The 19428-nt window shown below is 44.6% G+C and overlaps 1 non-coding gene across 1 annotated transcript; it reads left to right on the top strand.

Annotated features, from left to right (window-relative positions):
- Window positions 1–6337: 6337 nt before the first annotated feature.
- On the top strand, window positions 6338–6462 carry LOC128104851 (small nucleolar RNA SNORA40). Its single transcript, XR_008216146.1, has one exon. It is a non-coding gene; the product is annotated as a small nucleolar RNA SNORA40 (small nucleolar RNA).
- Window positions 6463–19428: the final 12966 nt, after the last annotated feature.

The raw sequence follows: 19428 nt of genomic DNA, 5'->3' as shown, positions 1-19428 counted from the left end.
ACTCTCTGGGAAGACTTGCTGTCAGGCAAAGCCAGGGGATCACTTCCTGTGGGCATGGATACAGCCAGGAAGGAACTTCCTGTTGTGATACTACAAGACTAAAAGAGCCAAACCCTACAGTGTCAACGGTGGCATGCAAACTCAATCTATTTTGTGGGGCTGGCTATGAAACTTAGGGGCTGGATGATGGCTGTAACAATGACCTGCATCCTAATCCTCAAAATAATTTGTCAAACAAGACTTGAATGGTTTGTTTACCCAAATGTACTCAAAACCATGCTTTGCTCAGGACCTGTTAAAAACAGATGCTTGTCATCGTGCCTCAGGGCCTTGCATTTTTAACAAAACAGTAGGGCGGGTGTTCAAAGCACTTTTCCCAGCGAACATGGGCCTGTGTATCGTCTTTGCAGACCGTGTAGACTTCTTAAACAGCTTTCGGATATCTAGTTCTGCTGTCAAGGTCCTTAACTGCTGTGTTGGCTCACACAGTTGGTGTTCTGGTTTAAAAAGGTTCAAAACCAAGCGGAAATTATCCAAATGGAGCGGGCCTTTGAGCTACAATAACAGCAAAAATTCCAAGTAAATTGCTAAAATGCATAAGCTCCTCTCTCCATTGAGTTCATGCATGACTGAAGAGAATTTTGACATCAGAAACTTCTACAGCAGTAGAGGATTTCTCTTCCTTTGAATTAATCTATGTAAAATTGTGCATGGAAAAAAAAACCAAACATTTAATTGTTTGAAAATGGGTACCAGGTACAATTGTATTTCTTGTCTAGCCCAATGTCAAGAAAGAAGGAAAAGGAAAAGACTAAATTTGATATAACTCATCATTATGGCTTTTATATTGGCTTGGAAGAAATCCCATTTGGGTTTTATTTTAAAAGATCACGTTTAACTTTTAGAAATATGAAACAGATTAAAAGTCCATATGCTGCCTTTATAAAAACAATAAACCTGGATGATACAAACAGACCAAGTAAGACCATTATTTTTGCTGAAGTAATTTAAATGTGTGCTGCTTCACTTTGATAGTGGTGCCTTTGTGTGCCCATAGTGCAGCATGCCAAAACATCCTCTCCAAGTACGTGATTAATATATTTAATTAGAGAATTTCACCTCATATTGACTCACCACAGTGGACCACAGTGAGACTCCGTGTCCACACAGACCTAATTAAGATCCCGTTTCCTCATTTAGATGCAAAGCTGACCTGAAAGTGACCAACCACACCTTATCCTTCTCTCCCTCAGCCTCTTCTCCCCTCTCTACTCCTCTGCCTTTCTCTCCATCCCCCTCTTCCCTCTATCTCCCTTCCTCCCCCTCCTTTTACTTCTTCTCACTTCTCTTTCCCCCTTTCCTCCTCCCTTCTACCCCTTTCCTTCTTCCTGAATGATCACTGATTTAACTGAGTGCACAGATTTCAGTCAAATCTACCTAAAAGCAATCATTAGTAAATCCCAACCTTCCAAAGCTTGTCAACAGATACCACAGAGGATGACGGCACTGGTCCCAGGAAGGATTGCTGGAAGGGACAGCCGTTTGTCTCAGAAGCGATCTGTGCTTGGCAAAATGCTGACCCAGGTGGAGATGAGACCCTCCTGGGGCACCATGGTCTTGGGACTCTACACCGAGAATATCATCAGATTCCCTGAGCCATCCACAAAGAAGTGCGGTGCCAACAAAAACCAGGAGGGAGTCCCATTAGCTACTATGCTAGACACAAAATCCAGCTATTTAAGGATTTGAAAATCAAAGCAATTCTTTTAACTCAGAAGCAAAATGAGAAGAAAACAGTATAAGCCATGATCCCTAAACCTAAAGCTCTGAGGGTATTATAATGCAAAGGTGAAATCTCACCGGCAAAGTTGAATCACCATGGGGAAATGGGCCTTGGCTCTTAGCTGAGGACCAGCTTGATTAGTGATGATGTGGGAGAGTCCAGACCATAGGTGGTAGTACCCCTGGGCAGGTGGTCTTAGAGGGTATAAGTAAACAGGCTGAGTAAGTCATGGGGAGCAAGTCAGTACACAGCATTCCTCCATGCTCTCTGATTTAGTTCCTGCCTCCAGGTTCCTGACCTGAGTTTTTGCCCCAGCTTTTCTTCATGAAGAACTGTAAGTTATACGGTGAAATAAACCCTTTCCTCCCAAGTCACTTGTGGTCATGGTCTTTAACACAGCAATAGCAAGCAAACTAAGGCAGCTGGTGTCTTCTCATTACCCTGAATCTGCTTTCTCTGAGTGCATGCTGGGCCATAGGAAGGCTGGACCGCAGAGGCTTTCCTAAGTGAGATAAATGTCTGTCTGCTGGTCTGGTTCCCACTACAAGGGCATTGAGATGGAAGTCCTGGGATTGCCTGCCTGCTGCTGACTGGCTACCACTCTGGTACCTCAGTGCACAGTGGACAGGGAAGGGATTCTAGATTCCTATCTCTCGCAGAACACACAGTGAGTGTCAATGTCACAGGTTAGCAAACAGAAATACCCACCCTTCTGGCAGAGTCCAGCCTGCATGGGAAGTTGGGGTCCTACACAACAGCTGCTAATTTAACCTAGATATACCCCCTTACATGTGGGAGTGAGACTTACTCACTTTTAGGAAAAGGGGAACTTGGGACAAAATGATCTCACAGGTTGGGGATCTCTCATCACCATGTTGAGAACGCAACCACTTCATGATGGAAGAGTTCGCTTACTTGGCTGTGTGTTTCTGCCCTGTTTGGTTATTTTAGACCTTGGAACCCTTGAAAATGAAGAAAGCTTAGAATGAGAACCACGCCACATCTCACTGGACAATTTGCCTCACAGACACTGTTACAGTACAGACCTCTAAGTACCTAGGGGCCCCACCCAGGGCATCATGACCCTTTCCCCTATGTCAAGTGGAGAAGAGCAGTAACTATGTTAAGGAACGCTGCTACAACTTACAACCCAGCTTCAAGGCACTCCATACAGTGCCTGCAGGGCCAGCTACTATTAGCCATTTGTTAAAGCAACTTTTACTAACATCTTCCACTTTTAATGCCATACAGGAAAGAATTTCACGTTTTTCTGCTGTTATATACTAACAAACAGAAGGAAAATTCCACCTGGAAATGTGTGTTCCAATGCCAAGAAGCAGAAGCGCCTGAGTGCTTAATGACCCCAGCATAAATCACCAGGCATGGTTATGAAAGTTGCGGGTTTATCAGAGGGAGCGGCAGATAAAGCACCTGGATGGTTGCTGCTTGTCTGGAACCGGGAAGAAGTCATGATTTTCATGTCCTACCTTGCCAAGCTAAGACTGCTAAGTGGACCAGCATAGATATTTCTAAGTGTCAGGCAGTGAGCAGGAAGGCGAAGCTTGAAAGGGGAGCAGAGAATTTTCCTGCACAGAGAGTGGACCTGTTCTCCAGGCTGCTCTTGGCTGAACACCAGTTTCCCTGCAGGCTCCTGCAGGGAACTCCTTCAGACCTTCCGACTAACTAATGTGTATCTGGACTGGCTCTGGACAGACACCCAGGTTTGCAGAAGACATATTCCTAGCCCATAAAGAGAAGCATGTGTCTAAGTCTGTCACAGGGTTCACATGAGTAGACACAGAGACCTGTTCACTTCTAGTAAAATATGTGAGAGCTTATCAAGGCAGTTAGCTGAATAGAACAGGAAAAAGCCAGCTCCAAGGGCTTGAAAAGCCTAGCTGGGTGCAGTAGATTACACCTGCAGTCTCAGTGCTTGGGGGGTAACGCAGGAAGAACATGAACTTCCAGGCCATCCTGGGCTACACAGCAACGCCATCTCCAAACAAAAGGGGAGGTTTATTTTTTGACAGGATAACAGTTGCTAGCGTTGTAGTGACTTGGTAATTTACAGGCTTTGCTGACATCTCTGAACTTCCTTCAGCTTTCCTCTTCCGGTTATAAGACAGTCTAAAACTCAAGCAGGCTAAGGAAGAAAAGGCCCCTCCAGCCACATCTGCCCTTTCGTCAAGAAATAAAGTATCACTCGAGATCCACAGTCAGGCTTTGCTTTTCTCTCATTAGTTCAAATCATGGCATGTTTGTCACTGTGTCCCATGTGTGTCCTGGTTATAATGGAGGCTAGTAAAGTGTGTGTGTGTGTGTGTGTGTGTGTGTGTGTGTGTGTGTGTGTGTGTGTGTGCGTGCACTGTTAGAACTGGGTAGGGGCACTATGCAGGCAGTGGCAGGCAGTCATAGACTTCAGGAAAACATCAGTCACAGAACAGATATTCAGCACACACAGTCACCAAAACTGATGCGGAAGGGAATTTGAACAGTAATTCCTGTGAAGTCACTAAGGAAGTCCTTATTATTTCCCAGATGCCAAGACTTGTTGAGTTCTCGGGAGGACTCCTGCTATCACAGGTTCATGTCTATTAGCAAAGAATGGACAAGAACACAGACAAGTTAACTCACGAGTCTCTTGCCTTTGATGCTTAAACAGCGACGTCACAGGTGTGCTGCCCGGCCACCTGCCTGCTGTCAAGAACTGCCGAGTCTTGGAGTGAGAGCTAAACACGGTGAACACGGAAGGGTGGAGCTCCAGCATCATTCCTGCATCTGGGTTTGTTTTCCCTGCTCTGCTGAGGGAGGGCTGGGAGAAATCAGTATCTGTAGTTCACTCTGAGGTGATACAGCCCACCTACGCTCCGCTCCGTGCTGCTCTACCCACCACTCTCCGGAGGTGATCCCCAGGAGAGCGAGGATAGATGGGGGAGGGGCAGGCTACAAAATAGCAAAGAGTAGAAAAATGGCATTCAGAGGCTGGGGCTGGAGAGTTGACTCAGGGGTTAAGAGGACTGGCTGCTCTTCTAGAGGATCCATGGTTGATTCCCAGTACCCCCATGGTGGCTCACAACCATTTGTAACTCGAGTGCCAAGAAATACGATGCTCTTTCTAAACTCAGCAAGCTGTGGGAACATAGGTGGTGCACAGACATGCATGTAGGCAAAACACCCATACATATAAAATAATGAGATAATGTTTTAAATGTGAGGAAATACCAGGGGCTGGGGACAGAGCAGGCACATGCTCTTCCCTCTGCTGAACTGAATCGCTAATGTGTTGGAACTGCCAACAAACTGGAATTTTGAACTGACTGATGATATGGCACCCAGAATGAGTGTCCATGGTCAGTATTACCAGCCATTGACACCTGGTGAAGCCCACCCATGTGGCTTTGTTCACGGGAGTTCACAGACAAAGCCCAGCAGAAGCAGGAGCCGCATCTCCAACTCTGAAATGGCTCCAGTGAACAAGGGAATCCCTTCAGCATGCGGCACACAGAATTCCAGACCCTGCAGGAAGCAGCTGTCAGAGTACAGTTATGACTAGTCTCCTACGGCCAGGAGTCAGCATGACAGACAGGATAGGAAGTACAGCATCCCCTTCCACGAGTTGGCTCGCAGCAAGCAAGAGCACTCAGATGGCCCCATTATTACTATATTTTACCCTCTGTTCTTCCTCCAACTCAAAGCTGCTGTGTCTTGAAACCTATACATCATGTAATTTGTAAAATGCTTATACCTAACAGATTCATTTTCCCCCTTAAAATGTCCTAATAGAGTACACAAACGTGTGTACAAAGGCTATCATTATACTGCTTGGATTCTTGTAATTATTTAATTACCACAAGTGCTGTTTATGGGGTGTCTATTAATATGTAAGGCTCTTGGGGTGGGGAGTCAGTCTTCTAATACATAGTACTGTCTAAGATAAAATGGTCCTGGGTTGAGAGCTGTGGTCATGTGACTGAACACATGGCATCACACCGCTGCCCCATTATTCTGGCGCTCTTTAGAAGGTTCAGAGTTATGAGGTCTTTACCATCTACTATAGTTTAGACTGAGAATGTTCTCCAAATGTGTCAAGGCCTGGTCTTCAGCTTGGTGCTATTGGGAGATGGTAGGACTTTTAAGAGTGGAGCCTTGTGAGAGGTCCTCAGGTTACTAGGGGTGTGGCTTCAAAGGGGACTGTGGACACTGGGCTCTCTCTCTTTCTCTTTCCCACTTGAACACAAGGTAAACAGGGATCCTCTCCATAGACTGCCACCATGCTGCTCTGTGCTGCTGTCTACCCAAAGTTTTGTGGTCAGTCACAGACAGAAGTCTCTAATGCTTGGAGTATAAAAAACCTGTTCCCTTCTTACGCTGATGTATCCCAAAGATTTACTACAGTAGCAGAAAGTTAGGCAGCATTTCTTCAAATCCTCAACTTCCAGAGCACCATCACTAACACTCGCAGCTAGTGATGCTCAACAGGCCTTCGCTTTCTCCAGAAAATCTTCAGTGCGTCTGAGAGTGTAAGAATTTCCATCCACAAGAGCTAGGCAGGATGGCATGTGTGTGTTCTGTTCAACTGGTAGACAAAGGCAGGAAAGACAGATGCAAAGATTAATCCTCTTTTACAACCCAGAGCTTATTGTTCAGTATGAGTTTTTATGCATATGAGGACTGTCACACACACACACACACACACACACACACACACACACACACACACACACACACAGACACCACACACCATACACAGGATCCCACACTCTGAAACTCTGGTGATCCATAAAATACTTCTATACCCAGAAATATAAAATGCTAGCTTCCAGGCCAAGAAAGGTACTTGAATGTGAGTTTTTCAGTCCTTGAAGAAATTGTAGTGAATATTAGAAGCTAGGATACACACAGTGAAGTGAACAGACATGGTGAACAAACCCAAGGAAACAAAATCCTTAGCCAGCACTAGGAAATTCACCTAAATCACACCAACAACTCCCGCAGCCCCTGGAAATTTCAGACAAGGTCCTTTCCAAACGGAAATCTTACAGAAACCATCTCCATCGCCATCTTCGTTTGCCCAGAGTAACTCTTGATGGGAGGTTCAGCACTATTGAAGGCATGGCTGCTGCAGAAGATCAAGTGGAGGGCTCTAGCAGGCCAAAGCATGGCAAACACAGGCCTGAATATGGCCAACATGGAGCCAACAGGTTTTGTCCTTTACCCTTCTCTCTCCCTTCCTAAAGCTTTAAGTTACCCTCCTAAAGCTAGCCACCAAGGTCTAGTTCCTGATTTGACCACTTTGTTATGCCTGACTCATTCCTGAGACTGATCACCAAGGTCTAACTATCAAAACATCAGAGTCTAACTATCAAAATTGATTATTTTGACTCACCTAATTAAAATACCCAATCAGAGCTTACCAACATGCCCTAGCTCATTCTAACACAGACCATCCCTTTTCTCCTCTTAAAATTAACACTTGCAAGCTATTTGCTGCTGTTTCTTCCCAGTTCATATTCAGCCATGTTGTCTCTTTGTCTTGCTTACTACAGGATCTTTTTGTGTTTGGTTTGTGCATAGAAATTGGTGTTTGGATGTGGTCTGTGCCTAATCTGGGGTCCAGAGGGGAGTACCCCACAGTACACAGGTCCTTTCAGCAAGGACATCTGGATGTTGCAGCCCTCCAGTTTCTGCTACCTCCAATATCTGGAGCCCCAGCACATCACTAGGGACCTCCTCCAGAGTCATAATACGGTTTGTTTCATTATGGTGTTGGGAAGTGAAGTCCTTAAGAAATGATTAGGCCATTTCTCCTGGGAATTCTGCTTTTCTCCTGGGAATTCTCACTGTCTTGGGACTAGAACAGCGTTGTCTTTCCAAATGTGCTCATGTGTGCTTCTGTTGCCCACTAGGAGTTCAGTTAATTTGAGGCCCTTACAAGGGACATTCTCTCCAACTTCCTTGTTCTAGAACCCTGAGCAAATATAAACATCCTTTCTTTACATACCACCCATCACAGGTATTCAGTGATAGTAACATGGATTATTTCATCAAACATAAATCCCACTCAGTGTCTTATAATTCAGCCTGTGTGTCCTTACAACACACCAAAAATATCAGAAAACACAGCAAATTCCATACCCAAACTAAATTTTATTTAATGTGGTTAACCAACCTGCTATTCAATTATTTGGGGTTTGAATGTTCTCTTAGTGATCTATTTGTTTAATTTGTTTGAGCTGCTTTTTCCACAGCTTGATGGTAGTACAAGTAACAAAACTCACATACACATAATATATAGAAGGTGATAGCTTTAGAATCTTACACATTGTGAAATGTTTACTACAGCTGAATGAAGCAACACATTTAATATCACCCGCAGATGCATGTACATGCAAAGTGAAGATGCTTAGATCAATGTCATGCCTTGTCAATGGAGGGGCGGGTATACATTGGCACAGAATAGTTCTGCATTGACCTTTTCCTCTCTTACCATTACAGGCTTGCCTATAGCACAAATACTGAATGTACCCCGTGGGGCTTACTCCAAACTACTCTTTAGAAGTCTTTAATGACATCCTTCTCAGTGCTGTCATGAGCCTTGGCTCGCCTTGTACTGGCAGCACTCCTGCATCCCATTCTTCTTGATTATGAATGTTCTTGGCCATGTCCCTCCTGCCTTCTACAAATGCCCTCCAAAATCGGGCTCAACACAGGCCCTTCCTTCGATGTGCCTCCTTCCTCTAAGGCTGCGTATGGCTGTGTTGGGAGCACATCACCATAAGGCTAAGTCTATCAGCAACTCCAGCCATAGGACGGCAAATCTTTCTGAGGCAGGTACTACTCAGTGATCCTCTGAGAAGAGCTCAGAAAAGCCCCAAGAATCAGAAGAGGCACTGGGGCTGAGGTAAGAGGCCAAGTCAGCCTGCAGGCATTTGACCTTGTGGTCTCACACCACTGGAGGTTTCTGAAGCTGTCTGAGACCACTGAGCCGGGTCACCCCTCCGCCCAACTGTGTCATGTCTGGAATAGAAGCACCAACCCAGCAGAAGTGTGGTTAGTTCTGTAAACGTCAAGAAAAACAACCAGACATTGTGCCTGACCGTTTCAGAATTCCTCTGTTCTATGGTAGGCCAGGGTGGGGTCCTGAGGCCTCCAGTGGCAGGTGAACCAAGGTCAGCTGGACATGACTCCATGGAGATAATTCAATGTCAGCTGGGCTGTGGTCACCTAGCATCTCAGCGATGCCAGACAGTCAAGGTGGCTCCTTCATGGGGCTGGAAATTGATGCTGGCTGGGGAAGGTTGTTTGGCTGGAGCTGTGTACCAGACAGCCTGCACCTGTGAGCAGCTGAGTTCTCAGGCAGAGGTCCCCAAACCAAGCATTCCACCTGTGAGCAGCTGAGTTCTCAGGCAGAGGTCCCCAAACCAAGCATTCCACCTGTGAGCAGCTGAGTTCTCAGGTAGAGGTCCCCAAACCAAGCATTCCTAAGGGGGTCAGGTAAAACTGGAAGATCTCTTTCAAATCACCAGATGTACCACCTCTTTCCATTTACCAAGACATCTCTGCACATGTCTGGCAGGAGGAGGTGAACTCAGACTGTCATTCCTAGTGGGGGAGTGGAGGGGTGTGCAGGGAGGAAGGCTTTGGTGTGACCATCTTGGTGGGGTCCTTTGCTCAGGCTGTAGCATCTAGGCATCTCCTTTAGAGTCCAGCTATAGCATACAGTATTTAAGGATGTATAATCCCATGTTGGCTTTATTAATTTTCAGTTTTTATAATCCTAAAAGTCATTCCACATACCCCCAACCCCGCCTTCCCCTCGGAAACCAGAGCCTAGATGCAGTCCAGCACATCTCTGTCTTGGACAGATTCTTCTTGGGAAAGGGCCACTGTTTCTGAGGCTCAAAGCAGGCCTTTCTGACAAGAAAAGCTTATCTGAGAAACTTTCACTTGTCCCGACAACTGTGCGCAAATACTAACCCTCTCTTTTAGGTGCTTAATTAGCAGATTGGTGGCATCGAAGCTCCCTGATGGGGTGTTGGAGGACTATGCCTTCCAAATGGGAAAGACACCACTGCCAAGGCTGACATGCTGGCCTCTGCACACAGCTGTGCCATTGCTGTGTGGAAATGAAGAGTAGAAAGAGACGCAAAGACAGGCCCCAGGCAGCGTAGTCTACCCCGCAGCTAGGGAGAGGGCCTGTGGGAGCCCAGGCTGTGGAGCTGAAGGCTCGAAAGGGACAGTGGTGTTTCACCCTTTAGGGTCTGAAGACTAGGCCTGTTGCCTCCCTTTACTTTCCCTCAAGTCTAGGCAGGAATACCCTGACGTATCACCTGCTTCTTGGGTTTCCAGAGACACAGCAGAGAACCCTGTGGCCTCGGGGTCTCGTATCACAGACTTGACATCAGTTGACTAAGGGATAAGTGTCATTTGTACACTAAGACTTGAAACTAAGCAGAATTTTATTACGCTTCAATCTATTAAGTAAAAAAACTTTGAAATTACATTTTCTTTTCCTCAACAACATAAAAATACCATTAAAATATTTTTTGAAAACTATAGCATCTGTAAGAACATGTACAGGCAGACGTTTTTCTTGTAACTGTCTGCTTAATGATGTAACTTATATTTATGTAGTATTAGTCATTATTATCATCCAGAGATTATGTAAATGCATAAGGAAATGCATGGAGGTCTCTGAAAACACTGTCATTTTGTGTCCTCGAAGTTTAGTATCTGTGTGGCCCTGGGGTCAGGCACCCATGCATACTGAGGGACGGCTGTAGTAGGATCTCACTTTACAATTCCAATCACCAGATAGCAGAAATCTCCCAGAAGGAAAGCTCCAACCTTTCAGCCTGCCAAGTAATTGGTCATACTTTGGCATTTCCTTTGGTCTCTTCCCATGTGTATTTGAGCTTCACAAATGTCAAAGCTCTAAGTGAAAATGAAGATCTTTTCTGTGAACAGAACTACTCAGAGATGAGGTGAAAAATGCCTAGAAAACTGGCTCGTCCACATCCAAGTTGTTAAGTTTTATAATATGACAAAGACATGGACTGCAGACTGCTTCGTGTATATTAGAAAAAGCATGTAGCTTTTCAAAAATACTTTTGATTTTGATTATTAGAGCACAGGGGAAACCTAAAAAGCACTTTGGAAAAATGTGCATATATAATTTTATGTATTTTCCCACATTCCACATGTGTATCCCATAGATATCCTACTTAGATGTATCCCCGATGTGTATCCCATACATATATAGCTAACAGTTGACCACTAAAACTTCTCTTGAGATCACTAATTGAATCTGCTTAATATATTTTATAAAGTTTACAGACGCACTTTCTCAGTTTTTGTCATGATCTGGCTCGTCACCTGAGCCATGTGTGGAGAATTCTTCCAAGCTTCACCGCTCCACCCAAAGGAAGCAGATGCCCCCTCTTTGGTCCAAGAATTTGCTCAAATATTGTGTTGGGCTCCTGGGGCTTCAAAAATCATTTAAAGCAGCACATGGGTCCTGCGTTCATACACACTGATGGTACGTCCATCCATGTCTGCCATCAGATTCTCAAAGGACTTGAGGTCTTAGAAAATCTGAGTAATTCTACCAACCAAAAGATCTTCATTTGAGCCATTCTATTGATATTAATACAGTACCTCAATACAAAGCCTAAAATGGGCTCAGCTTACCCTGCTTGATATAATTTATTTTTCTGAAACAGGATCTTTCTATGTATCACAGGATGTTCTTAAATTTATTATATATCCAAGACTTTTCTGGAATTTGTTATTTAGTCCCATCTAGCACTGAACTTATGAACCTCCTGCATCTGCCTCCTGGCTGTTCGGATTGGCAGGCATGTGCCGCCACACCTGGCTTAAAACATCTTCTTTTAAAGATTTATTGATTTTATTATTTTATGTGTATGGTGTTTTGCCTGAATGTATGCATGTGTACCACATGCACAACTGGTGCTCATGGAGGCCAAAAGAGCACATCCAATCCTCTGGATCTGGAGTTAGAGATGATTGTGAGCAGTCATGTGGGTGCTGGGAATCAAATCTGGGTCCTCTACAAGAGCAACAAGTGCTCTGAACCACTGAGCCATCTCTCCAGCTTAAAACAGCTCAGTCGTAGAACTGCTTAAGAAATGGAGACAAGTTTAACATAATCAAGAAGTGCAAATAGTAGAACAGACTGATATTCATATACAGTATGTATCTCTTGAGAAAATAATAATAAAATTCTCATGTATTTGGAATTAAATACTTACCAAGCTTAAAGAGGCATTAAAACAATTGGTTCTCTTTAAAGGCTTTAAGAGAATCCTTGTACTTCACTTCAATTATTAATTTACTTACAAATTCTTGCTTTTGTTGGTAACTGAGGGAGAATCATTTTGACTTCTGTGTAAATCATGACACATGACAACATCAAAGTTCTAGATCAGTTGATTCGTGTTGAACTCAGGAGCAGTGACAAGATGCTTATGTACCAAGTAGATAACAAGTAATGTTGAGACAAATTCATATCAGCACTGGGTGGACTCTTGTTAGGGGAAATGTTAAGTGAAAAACATCATTCTCCAAACTGGACAGATTGTGTTAGCTAGCCAGGCAGAAGAGGCAGGCTCACTGCTTCTACAAATATATAGATGGTAGATACAGGGGTCTCCCCTAAGCTATGGCTTCACTTCTGAGGTTCCAGTTACCTGGTACTATATGCAGTCCAAAATACTAAATATAAAACTCCAAAGAAATAAATAACTGTGAGATTTTTAGAAAACTTGTATTCCAGTATATTATTTTAATCATTCTTGATTATTGCTAATCTTATTGTGTCTAATTATAGAGTAAACTTTGTCATAGACATGTGTGAAGCAAAAACAGCAAATGCAAAGTTTAGCACCATGTATCTCCAGCATCAGGATCCACTGAACAGGTTGGTCCATATTCTTTGTGGATATAGAGGATGCCATGTTAGCCCAGTAATTTTGATCTGCGTACAAGCCAGGTTTTGAGCTGGCTACACTGGAATGTTTCCCAGTGCCCACATGCTTCCTTGTCTTCCCTGCAGTTATTGGTATAGAGCCCTCTCTGGTTCCTCATCATCATCCCTCTCCATATTATTGACTTAAACAACTGTCAAAACCCTTGATGTTATTGTCATTGTCTCCCATGTTTCTAATTCTAGACTGTTCCTCCTTTCTTGGTAGGATTCATGTGTTTATATCTACTGTTTTTTTCCGAACACAGTAGATGCTAAATAAATATGCACTCTGGATAAAAGAGAGAGAGAGCTCTTTATAAAAACATGAACAAATACAAAATTGTAGAAAAAAATGCCTTGGAAACACCTTTTTCTTGAAAATTCTGGTTCAAAAAAGGGACTCTGAATTTTAGTTGGTTGTTTCCATGACTATGATGAAGAGACTATGCAACTCAGCCAAGGGTTTAGTGTTCTGGCTAATGAGCTTGCTAGATATCAGATGCGTCACCCGCCAGCTCTCAATGCACAGCATGCTTGGGAGCAACAGATCTGCAGCTACAAGCCCGCCTGCACCAGCCTGTGGGGTCCTGCTGCCTCTATCTTCAGGAGGCCTCCACCCAGCAACTGGTAGACTGGTAGACTTTTCATCTTTCTTGACAATTAATGCCTGAGTGTGGTGTGTTTGGGTTTCAGGGGGAAGATTTAAAGCACCAAGGGAGAGTCACTCCGGTTGCATCATAAACACTAATTAGCTGGCATTATTTCCAAATAGCCTTTGATTAAAGTCTTTGAGGTAGTGACAGGAAAGAACAACACGGTCCAAATCTTCATTCATCAAACAAAACAAAGTCTGAACAGGACAGTCATCACTTGGAGCACATAGGCAGAAAAACAGACCCACTAAGTGTGGGCCGTCATTCAACACCATCTAAAGGCAAGCTGGAGAAATGTCTAGCCTTGGGTATGGTAGGGGGCTCCAAAGCACCTAGACTCAGAAAGGCTTGGAAGCATTCCTCAAGGAGCCAATCAGAAGCTCCATGTCCTTAGCAGATGAAGCAGACAATAGTAAAATATGGACCAGATGGCAAGACAGGGTCTCCTGCTGGAATACGTTTACTAGCCGGAAGCTGCACTCCTGCCGCTGCCTCCCTCTTCCTGTTGCCCTGCCTAGGGCTTGCTCTCAGTGTCCTGGGAACCCGGAGGCCTCCGCAGCGCTCCAACTCACGTCCACTCTGCCCACCTTGTTCCGTTCCTCTCCTCTTACTTCTTAGCAAGATCAAGGGCAACGCTGATGGCAATAAATTACCCTCTAATGCAAAAGCACTCAGTCCTGCGATGGCATTCACTGAGTGATCAGGGAGGGCAATAAAGAAAAGGAGAAGAGGGCGGGGAGGGGCTCCGGCATCTGTCCAGGTATCTTTGAACAGTCACTTTGCCTTCTGCTGGGACCTAGTCAGGATCCCTTGGGTTTAGCCCAGCAGGGGTGGGGGTGGGTGCGGCGCTCCCCCATGCCAGACACTGTACTTGATACAGAGGACGAAAGGGGCAGGACACCCACTCACCTACCCACCGCCACCTCCACCCCCATCCTGCTCTCCTTCGAGCTTTGGTCTAGTTGAGTCTAACAGCTCCAGGGATATAGGAGTTGAGGGAAGTTCAGAGAAAATCGATTCTGGCCTCCCAACCAGATTTTTACAAGACCTTTATTCCTGGCTGCATCTGCCCATTCCCAGCCACAGCTCAGAACACAGCGTGGCTCTGCATGCTTGCACTCCTCTCTGGAGCTGGTAGAAGTTAGCTTCTGTCCGGTTTCCTGAGAAAACAAGATCTGTCTTCCAAGTGTGTGTTTCCAGGATGAACCTTCACTGTTGCACATAGCAAGGCTTTTCTGTACAACCAGACTCAGGAGCTTCTTTAATGGAGCCAGAGAGCTTGTCTTCACCTGATTTTGTCCCAGTCAAGACAATAAAGTTGTCTGATTCTGAAATCACATTAATTAGAGGTTTGAGCATCATCCCTTGACCTCCAAACACGTTAGACAATATTAAGTCGAAGTCTCACAGTTTGCTAGCAGTAATTAAACTAACAACTCTTTACTTACAAGTACACAGTTGGGAGAGAGTGAAATCAAGTAAATTTAAGCAGTGAATGAAGACTCCAAAAAGAGTAGCCCAATCCCTGTGCTATGCATTTCCCACAAATAGATGCCCTACAAGACTCACATAATTGCCTCCATTGACGGCAGACTATACACAGGTAAGAAGTAGAATCCCTGCACTGCCATGGAATTTTGACCATTCATTCATGACTGATGTCCTCACTGTTTGTTACTGGTGAGTTGGAAGATGATTTGCAACAGCCTAGTGCATTAAAGTAAATGTGAAGTTTACAAAGATTCTTACTCTCATCTGCAGATGACTTCCTCCAAAGCAGTGTGGTCCTTAACTGCCCGACCGCAGACACTTCGGTTGACATATCTGAGGTTGACATATCTGAGTTTGGGTAAGGATGCTACTGAGCTCTAGAGAGGTCAGAGATGCCATTTCAACATTCTACCATGACCAGGGCAGATACCCACAGTGAATTTTACCCTGCTGAAAGAATCCTCAATGCTGAAGATGATGAGTGAATTAGACTGGTGACTTTTATCATTGCTACAACAAATTACCTGACAAGAGCAATAGGGGGAGGGAGAGGGAAAGGGGGGAGAGGGAGGGAGGGAAGGAGGGAGGGAGAGGGAAAGAGGGTGGGAGGGAGGTTGGTGGTGAGGAAGTATAGGAATGTGAGGCAGCTCACATTGGATTTTCAGACAATAAATGCTGGTTCTCTGCTTCTTCTCTATGTTACTCAGTTCTGGATACCCAGCCTATGGATGCTGCTACCCACACTTAAGGGGAAGGGTCCCCACCCCCTCCACCCAGTCTCCAAATCCCCTCACAGACATTACCCAGAGGTTTGTCTACTGAGTGATTCTGGATCCTGCCAACTTGACAATTGGTATTATTGTCTACCACAGCGACCAACTTGTTCGGGAGGAATCCACTGGATATGTTCAGCACATTGCCCTCACCCTTGTCTGTGCTTGTTCATGACCTCATCTCCTCTGGGTCCCTTGCTGAGGTTGGTTAGTACTCAATATGGAATTATCTGTTGGAAGACCATGTTGGCACGTTAAACCATGACTGGATGCTGGACAGCTTTCAGTTTTCAATTTGATGGGAACATATCTCAGCATGGCAACAAGATAGTGGAGTTGGCAGGCAGATTCCCAGGAACCTCAGAACATTTGAAGCCCTTGGAGTTGTCAGAAGGGACCCAAGCCAGGGTTGGGTGGGATTTTTTGTTTGTTTGTTTGTTTGCTTAGTTCAGATCAATACATGGATTGGTTGCCTGGGTTAGAGAGTTAACCCCACTGGACACATTATATATGATATATGATGACAGTCCTTTTTGAGGAACATCCATGGCCTGACAACTTCAGAGCCTCCTAATGGGTGTCCTCAGGTACAGGTTACCATGAGCACAGTAAGGCTTTGATGTTCTGGCCACAATCCAACAATTGGAGTGTTTGTTCTATGTTCGGTGACAACAGGGACAGTTGAAAGAAGACAATGTACAGAATCCATGTGACACAGATACAGGCAAGCAGAAGTGATTGGGAAAGAAAAGCAATCTCTTAAATAAGCTTCTGAGTCCCTTGTACCAAGAACGATCACTGTCTTACGTGTAGGTATTTAAAAAATGACTTACAAATACGGAGAACTGGCCATAATGGTGTGGGCCTGTTATCCCAAATTCTCAGAGGCTAGAGCAGAAAGATCAAAAGTTCAAGGCCAGCCTGAGTTACAGAGCAATGTCAAGGTCAACCTGAGCAACTAGTGAGACCCTTTGTCAAAACTTAAAAAACAAACGAGGAGCTGAGGATATATCTCAGGGGTGGAATACTGCCTGAGCATGTGCAGGGCCCTAACTTCAACCCCCAGTATAGCTAAAAACAAAACAACAGCAACAACAAAAGCTCTCCAGGAACCTTGGGCCATCATTTTTGAGATGGAGCAGTGTCCCCAGCTGTTGTGTAGCAACAAGACCATTTGGTCCATAAATGTCCTGTGTCCTGTTAACATCAACCCCCCCCCTCCCCGTTCTCCAGAGGCTGAACTGGGACACTGCAAAGGCTATTTTTTTAACTTTCATTCTTACCTGTATAATTTCAAGGTAAAACAACAGTGACTGGGATACACTGATGTGTCTCCTGAAACCCTCCAAAAGTCCATGACAAGTCATCAAAGTGGGAAGATGGTGAACCTGATAAATTTTGAAAATGGATGGAAACCCAATGAAGTGGGAGAGCTAGGATGTGGACCTTTGTGCGTACGAATCCCCTAAACACCTTGACTTTCTCCTCCAGCTCAGAACGTGGTTAATAATGAAGCAGAAACCTCCTTGTGGCCTAAAAGCAGGAAAGAATTTTTCTTCAGATGACAGATTTTCCCCTTTGCTCCAGGTACACTCTGCCTCTTGCTGGACCAGCTCAGGGGTTACCATACCTTCCCCTGTAGGAAAGAAACGGCCTAGGACTCAGCGAACTGCTTCAGCCGAGACCTGGGACAGATCATTCTCCGTGCCCTGGCCCATTCTCAGTGAGTCAGCATAGCTGGGTCCACCCTATAATCAAAGAATGATTTATTCTGGGCCCCTGAACCCACAGCAAAACATTAGATAACAACTAGCCTATTAATGAGAGATGAAAGTGTTATTTTTAGATTAGGTTAACCTAGAAAAAAAAGTTGACTCAATTTTTGGCTTACTGAGATGACCAAGATATGTCTATTAACAGCTCACCTGTTTGTGTGCTTAGCAGGGCACAGGTTAACATGCACGAGTCTATTCTGCTAACTTTGTGGCATTTCAAAATGCACACAGGTGACCAAGGTACATAAGAGTCACCTCTGCAGACAAGTAGCTTTCTCTTTCCTCTTAGAAAACATGGTGAAATTCCTTCCAAGCGCTGCATGGAGCCAGGCCTGTTGGGATGGCACAGGTTCAGTACATTCCACACTCTGATACTGCTTCATGCTGAGCGGCATCTGCTTCCCTCCTTCAGTTCTTTCTGACAGCGGAAGATGACGAACAGGCACGGTGACACTGTGTAAGAGCGATGGCACTGCTGGGCGCCCGAGTAAGATGTTAATTAAGAGTTCGTTTCCCACTTCCCACATGGAGCTAACTTACAAAAGGGGGAAGAATAAGGAACAAGACTACTCCTTATTCTTTTGCGGGAAGATTCCCTCTCCTCTTTGCTTTAAGTATTTTCAGTACCTCTGAAGATTAAGTGGATGGAGCAATGAGCCCATTTTACAGATAGGGAATTGAACTCAGACAGGCCACCCTCACAGACATTTTCATACTGGTCCTGGAAGGAAAGCCCAATTTTCCACTTTAATGTCAGTACTGTGGCTCCAGTGACATATATTTCATTATTTGAATAAATTAAATGAAGGCAAAGAAAAACAATTCTAATTCTGGTATAGGTTATTGATGAGGGATTGCCATTGCTGACTCAGTCAAACTGGCCTGCTGAGGCAACTGCTATGGCTGAATAAAATAAGAAACTGGGTGTTCAGTGGAAACAGACAACGATCAAGCCTGCTAGTACTTCAGGATCAATATTCCAGAGCAAGGACCCCAAAGAAATAAAAACTTCCAAGTCCGCCATTCTTCCTTGCTTTTTCCTTGAAGCGTTTGCCATTTTCTAAGCCACACACCAGACAAGCTGAAAGCAGAGGCCCAGAGCCTCAGCAGCTATCCCAACCAAGTCATGGAGAAGTCAAGAATTCAGAAGGAAGAGACATAGAAAAGAGTCAAGAGAACACACACACACAACCATACAACCACACGCGCACACACACAGTGGAGACAGTATTTGAAGAACTGGCCAAGAGTTTTCCAAAATATTGAAATCGTTAATACATACATCTAAGAAACTCTGCAAACTTAGACATGAAAATAACAGGAAAAGCCACAGTACATTCGTTAGAATTCTATCATGCTGAAATCATCAGAGGTTCCATATTCTGGAAATCAGAAATGGATAGAAATGTTAAAAAATGACCAAGGATGAGGACTAGAGGTGGAGATGGAAACTGATCAGATTCAAAGACGCAACAGTTACACGGAAAGCTGATTGCAGACTTCCTGGAAGAAACAATCGAATCGAAAAGATGGAAAAGTGTGTGTGTGTGTGTGTGTGTGTGTGTGTGTGTGTGTGTGTGTGTGTGTGTGTTGGAAGGAGTTGCTGGTGGGCATGTGTACACATGTGTGGAGGCCAGTGGAGAGCCTGGGATATCTTTCTCAGTCCATCCACCTTGCTTTGGGGGACAGCATCTCTCATGGGCCTGAAGATCACCAGCATAGCAGATGGCTGCCAGGAAAGCCCTAAGGGTCTACCTGTCTCCACCTCCCCAGCACTAGAATCACAAGCACACAGCACGCAGCATGGACCACTGTGCCCAGGGTTTTTAAATGGGTTCTAGGGATCAGACTCAGATCATCATGCTTACAAGGAAAGCAGTTTACCAACTGAGACACCACCCCAACCTGATGAATAACATCTTTAAAAGGTTGAAAGAAAACAGTTGTGAAATTCTAGATTTAT

This window comes from Peromyscus californicus, unplaced genomic scaffold, assembly GCF_007827085.1.
Source record: "Peromyscus californicus insignis strain IS unplaced genomic scaffold, ASM782708v3 Scaffold_8__1_contigs__length_139910024, whole genome shotgun sequence".
NCBI classification, from domain to species: Eukaryota; Metazoa; Chordata; class Mammalia; order Rodentia; family Cricetidae; genus Peromyscus; species Peromyscus californicus.
The sequence above is the reverse complement of the archived record's forward strand: the minus strand, read 5'-3'. Positions and strand labels throughout refer to the sequence as shown.